Consider the following 6,587-nt stretch of genomic DNA (forward strand, 5'->3'; position numbering starts at 1 on the left):
ATTTAACATCTGGGTATTGTAAACTAAAACTACTGAAAATTGTTTATTATTTCAAATAAAGCAGAAATAAAATATATGCATTAGAGGAAAAAACGAAATATAAAATGAAAAATTTACATGAAAATTAGAAATGCTGCCTTGTCAACTAACTGAAGTAAAATACGTTTAAGCTAAAGTACTAAAATAACTATAACTTAAAAAAATTAATTAAAGCTAAATAGAAATACTGAGCATAAAAATGACAAAAAAAACTAAAAAATGACTTACATTTAAATGAAAACTTAAAATACAAAAATAAAAACTAATTTAAAATGTGAATAAATATAGTAGTATATAAATTATACTAAAATAACACTGATCTTGGTATTTCTTAAACTTTTATGTTCTAGGTGTTCATCTTTATTAAAATTCACAGAATTACCTTTTTTTCTTATTTTTTTTCATTATGAAGGTATTTTGTATGAAGGAAACAGGAAAATCAAGGTAATGAATATAACAGTAATATATGCTATTAGCTGTAAATTTGTCAAATTATGCAGATGTGAAAACATTGTTTAATTGTGTGTATAAATGAATGCTACATGATACATAATTTCAGATGTGGTTAAAAACACACTGGGGTGTCATTCTCATGAAAAAAAAATATATATATATATGTTCCAGTAGAAATAAAGACTCTTAGAAACAGGTTTAAAACAGCATGATAGTGACTAAATGATGACAAATAGTTTGGGCAGAACTATCCCGTTTTAGAAATGTTTCACTATGGACATATTTGGCACTAGTTTAATTGTCTATTAACAATTGTCCAACAGTGGACATGCATCACAATTCTTTCATTTTTGAGTGAACTATCCCTTTAAAAAATAATCTAATTTCAAATGCTATATGTGGGTTTGGAATATTTCATTTTCTTTGGAGTCATAAATTAAGCATGCACAGTTAAAATGAATATGTTCCTGCTTTGAATCATGTCATATTTCCTGTCCTCTGGACCTCGTTCCATTATGTTGAACGCCCCCATAGATATGTAAAAACAACATTTTGTCTGAAATGTGAAGGCAATTTGTCTGTGGCAACCAGTAGAGCTCTCAGACAGGAGAATGTGTTAATGAGGATCAGAGATTAAACAGATCAATTAAAGGGCCGTTAAGCGCTTAACTGGTGCGCTGTGTTTGCTAACACATAACAATCGCTGTTTTTGACAATGCTTAAAGAGAGCACACGGCCCGAACCAGTTGACTTCTAGGTAATTGCTTCTCTTTTCATCTCGCTGCACTTCTCTGTCCTCTTTAATGGTGCTGTCTTGCCATCCTTTATCAATGCAGACAAAGAATCGCTCATTCTGTGGCACCACCAATGAACCAAATGCTACCCTCCCCTCGGTCATTCGCTCATTCTCTCTGTCTGTCAGGGTACATGACCTGTGTAAAGCCTTTTGCTTCTCTGGCGCATTTCGTTTCAAAGTGGATTCTTACTGAGTAACAGAAGCTAAGTTGGGCTTTCACAACCAGATTTCATTTGGCTACCATCAGGTTTTAGAGATTTAAATCTTATTGTAATGCAGTGTTGAAGTAGCTCTGCTCCTTTAGTTTTGTGTTGAATGTTGAATATGATCTCCTTTTATCTCTCTCTCTCTCTCTCTCATGCTCATATTTTATCCTCATTGTATTTCCAAAGCTATGCGTCCATCCAGTATTTTGACCTTTGAACCGGGGTTGGAGTCTGGAGTGCCATGGGGCCGTGATCTTTTTACTTTTGTGACTTCAGCAGCTGGTCACATGATGAGGACTTTGCAAAGACCACGTAAAAACAAGCCATCAAAACGACAAGTCAATCATCGCAGGTTTCTGCACAACATGATACAGAGGTTATACTGTATATATTCATATACTACCGTTCAAATGTTTGGGAACAGTATGGGGATTATGTTTTAAGCTTATGCCCACTGAGGCTGATTTTATTTGATCAAAAATACAGTAAAACAGTAATATTGTGAAATATTGTTACAATTTAAAATAACTGTTTTCTATTTTAATGTATTTTAGAATTTCATTTATTCCTGTGATGGCAAAGATGAATTTTCAGCAGTCATTACTCCAGTCTTCAGTGTCACATGATCCTTCAGAAATAATTATAATATGCAGATTTAGCGCTCAATAAATGTTTCTTATTATTATCAATGTTGAATACAGTTATTTAATATTTGAATTGTTTTTTCAGTATTCTTTGATAAACAGAAGGCTAAAAAGAACAGCATATTTAAAAATGTCTTCACTGCCATTTTTGACCAATTATATGTGGCCTTGCTGAACAAAACTATTAATTTCTTAAAAAAAAAATAAAAAAAACTAACTGACCCCAAACTTTTGAACGCTACTGTATATTTTTAGAATGTTATGTTTATAAATATATATAATGTTTTGATAATTGTGTAATTATAAAAAAATATATATTTTAGAATTATTATTCCCTCTGACTCTACGCAGGAAATTTGCTGAAATAGAGGCAGCAAACCATCAGCTGGCGTCTGCTTTATTTTCAACGGATAAACCCTCAAATGATCTGACACCCAGGATATCTCACATTGTAACAGAAGTCACAGACCAGTCACCCAAACGATCAAAAACGGTACAAGACATTACTTCTTTTTTTTTTCAAAACCTGTTTGTTCTGGATTGGTACAAGTTTGATGACTCCTTGTTCTGTTTTCTAAGCTGTTGAAACTTTTATAAATGCTGACAAAACCGAAGCACTTCCTGAACAACAAGAGGATGTGTGTGACCTCTGGACATTGGACAGTCTTTTGGAGACCCATGTGGCTGATAAAAGTTTCTCACAGTGCAAGTTCTCCAATCGTAGAGGAGCTAATCCCAGAACTGAGAAAGACTGCAAAGCTTTGAAAAACAACCCTGGAAGCTCAATGGAGAAGGACACCGGCTTCAGCTTGGAAAGACAACCAGCATCTACCGATTTAGAAAGCTTGACACAAATGACCAACAGTCTTCTAGAGGACAGCATGTCCTCCTGGTTTGGATCCATTGAAAGAACAAGAACATATTCGAAACCACATCTCACCAAATGCTCTGACATGAAGTTGCTCCACACAGAGGTTGATGTTCCAGACCTGTCACCCCCCTTCTCCGGTGATTTCACTATTGTCTTTGGATTCATGCGATTTGGAGGTTCAGACGCTCATAGATGCCGAGCACTGTGTCCAAACGCAAGATGCCAACATCGTAGAGAGTCTCCAGATGGATATGGTGGACAACCTTGACTTTCTAGATTGTTCTAGTAATCATGGAGATCTGCTTACCCATAACGATGATCTTAAATGTAACGAGTGGATGGCTCACAGTGAAGAGGATGGACGATGTTTACAGGAAACATGTGTGTTTCCAAGCTCTACGGATTCAGACCTAGAGAACCTAACAGGTTCTGATGGTGGGACCAGCAACTCCATGTCCAATTTGGGCCAAACAGGTCATGAATTTTTTGCTAATGTTCTCTGCAGTCAAGAGCCACATAGACGTAGTTTCCATCATGATCAAGTAAACTTTACTATGAACCACAATAACATTCTAGAAGACCGTTTTGGTCAGGTTGAACCTTGGATGAAGATGAATGGGAAAGAGGATGGTTACTCAGATACAGATTTTTATGTCATGGATGGTAATATTTCAAGCCACCACATCTTCCCAGGATTTAAGAGTCAGTTGGAGCAATCCAAAAGGATTCTTTATGACAACTGGGAACAACAACCTCTAAAAAGCTCATACAAGAACTTTACAAGTCCAGTAACAGATCAGATTATGATGCAAGACACTGATATAAGAAATATCGTACAGGTTGAGAATCTCTGCCAGACTTCACCAGGCCCCCAATGCCCGATAATGTGCTGCCTCGAAGGCTTTTGTTATCATAAAGAAGAGTCGTGTTTTTACTCGCAATTCAGAGGCAGTCAGAGTAGTTACAACTTCGAGGGCGTGGCTATATCTTTCCCTGCGACATTACGTAAGCTCCACCCCACTCCAATTCCAACTCCGCCTCTAGATGATGATTGGCTGTTCAGTAACATTGTGGCAGAGGAAGAGGTAAATAGTATGAATACATTTGGAAAGTATTGATCAGTCATTGGACAGCAATGGTATGAACTGTATTCATTCATTTTATTGTATCTGGGGTTGTCTGATTATTACACTTTTGTGATTTCATGATCATTTCTGTGAAATGTTCTTGTCTGTAGTGTGAAAAATTTTATATTTTCTGTAACAAAACTGTATGAGTATTGTAACATTATAATACAAAAAAAAAATCAGTTATATAAAGGGATCAATTTACTTTTCAAATGTGCATTTTTTTATTGTATTTATAGAGTCCTGTGATGGACTGGCCATTTTTGACAGGCTAAAAAGTTTGCTTAACAAGTGCTTTAAAAGTTATTAATGCATGCAAATTGTATTTTTGCATTTAAGTTACATTATGAACATAAATTAAACTTTTACATTTTAAATGTTTATTTATTTATCAATTTAAAGTGATTTATTAATTTATTATTTCATTGTTATAATTAATTATGCTTTTAAATGTAAAATAAAGTTTTAAATATCTATTTGTACATTTTAAAAATGTATTCATTTATTTATTAATTTACTATTTTATTGTTAAATATAACAACGTTTTTAAACTTAGCATACTGTAAAACCATTTTAAATGTCTAATAATTTGTCAAATTCAACTGTGATTTCTATTTTTGGTTAATAAATTGATAATTCATTCTATTTTTAAGTGTCTGTCATTCTTTCATTGTATTTTTAACTGGCACTTACTCCATATTTACTATGCCGATGGTGAATCGCTGATAGTGTGTTAGTGTGAAAATAAACCACACTGCTTTCAAAACCAATGGTATATTAAAATTCACCCTAGTCTCATTTTATCATTATAGCAAAATAAAGCAAGAGATCAAAGAAACAACATGGTGAAAAATTCAAGTTCCACAGATGCAAAAAAAGCACACAGTCCTCTTCAGAAACACTTCAGATACAAACATGTATCTCCGCTGGAGTTTTAATTCCTTTTCATACATATTCTCTGCTATTGTCCACTCATCTCACACTAGTTCAAAGCTGCATTATAAAGCGCAGGTTCAGTATAACAAGGCTCATTTATTAAACTAGAGGTTAGGATTCAGAGAAATACTGGTTTTTGAATTTGAATGCTCTCCGAATTTAATTTAATTGAGTTTGAACAGCTCTGCAAATCTGTCTGCTAAATGTACAAATCAATTCAAATGACATTTGTCAGTGACAAACCACATTTTTAGCAGCAATACTGAGTTGCTTGAAAGGCAAACAGTCACATTATAGGAAGATGTAATTTAGGAACATGTTCTAAAATGGACAAATAAGCAGAATAAAAACAATCTGTACAAGGCTCGAGTCTTTTGGCTTGTGTTTGCGATTCCAGCCTTTTGTTTTTAACAAGCATGGTTTCCTCCCTTTCAGTCAACAGTTCACAACTGAATACAAATCCATCTTGATTCTAGAGGTCAGAATTTAAAAACACACTACATTTTAAAATGTATCATTATTGGGGCAAATAAAACAATTCAAGTATCAAAATCTGATCAATATAACCTATTACAGACATTTGACGTACAGTGATGATCTAATATGAAAACCCTGCTTTCCGAGTTACAGGACAGATACTGTTGCGGGACCACACAGGTAGTAATTACTGCGGTAATAACAATGTAATAAACCCTTCAGTGCATCAGAGAATCAATTTGTAATTTCACAGGCTTAACAGATCTTAAATACATTCTAATACTTCATGGTGACAAACAATTATTATTCACAGTTTTAACACTTAAAAAACTTGCGTGTGTAAGCCAGGAGCAGTGTATCAAAATGCTCATCACCATACAATATCTATGAATGAAAATATTAGACATACATACACCGAAGGCTAAGGAAACTTTCATTTGTCATGGATTCATCAATTAAAAATAAACATCTCGGAACCAATCAATAACTGTAATCTAAAAAAGTATCTGTGAGAATTATGTGTGAGTCAGATTGCTGTTCAGGGAGAGCTAATATTGCAATTTACTTATCAAATTCCAGACCTCGTTCTTATTAGTTCACTGATTTTCAATGGACTCAGTTTTGTATACTACAGGCACTGTTGACATGCATACAGCTGGAATAATGTCCCTTTAGTCATCCATATGCCCCAGATTGTGTGTAACAAACGCTTTGAGCCATAAATATTTACCACATTAAAAAATGAACAAACAAACAAAAAATACAATATGTCCTTTTGATTAAAAAAAAGTTACATTGATATAATGAGATAAGTAATAACTAGCAGCCTTCAACCCCTGGGATAAACAGGCAAGATATTATATGTTCATATCTTCCAAGTTCACACCATGTCATAGAAACTCTCAGAAATCCTGATAACAGACCTTGCTCATAGACAAAATCGTCTCAAACGCATTCACGGATGTGTTATTTGTGTTTGATGTGTTATATTCTTTGAGGTCCACAGCAGCTTATTTAATGAAAATGTTTTTTTTTTTA

The 6,587-nt window shown here is 34.0% G+C and overlaps 1 pseudogene; it reads left to right on the forward strand.

Annotated features, from left to right (window-relative positions):
- The first annotated feature begins 1,648 nt into the window (after positions 1-1,648).
- LOC107744708 (uncharacterized) lies at positions 1,649-4,251 on the forward strand (annotated as a pseudogene).
- The last annotated feature ends 2,336 nt before the right edge of the window (positions 4,252-6,587 follow it).

Source organism: Sinocyclocheilus rhinocerous, unplaced genomic scaffold, assembly GCF_001515625.1.
Source record: "Sinocyclocheilus rhinocerous isolate Xijiao unplaced genomic scaffold, SAMN03320098_v1.1 scaffold498, whole genome shotgun sequence".
Lineage (NCBI taxonomy): Eukaryota > Metazoa > Chordata > Actinopteri > Cypriniformes > Cyprinidae > Sinocyclocheilus > Sinocyclocheilus rhinocerous.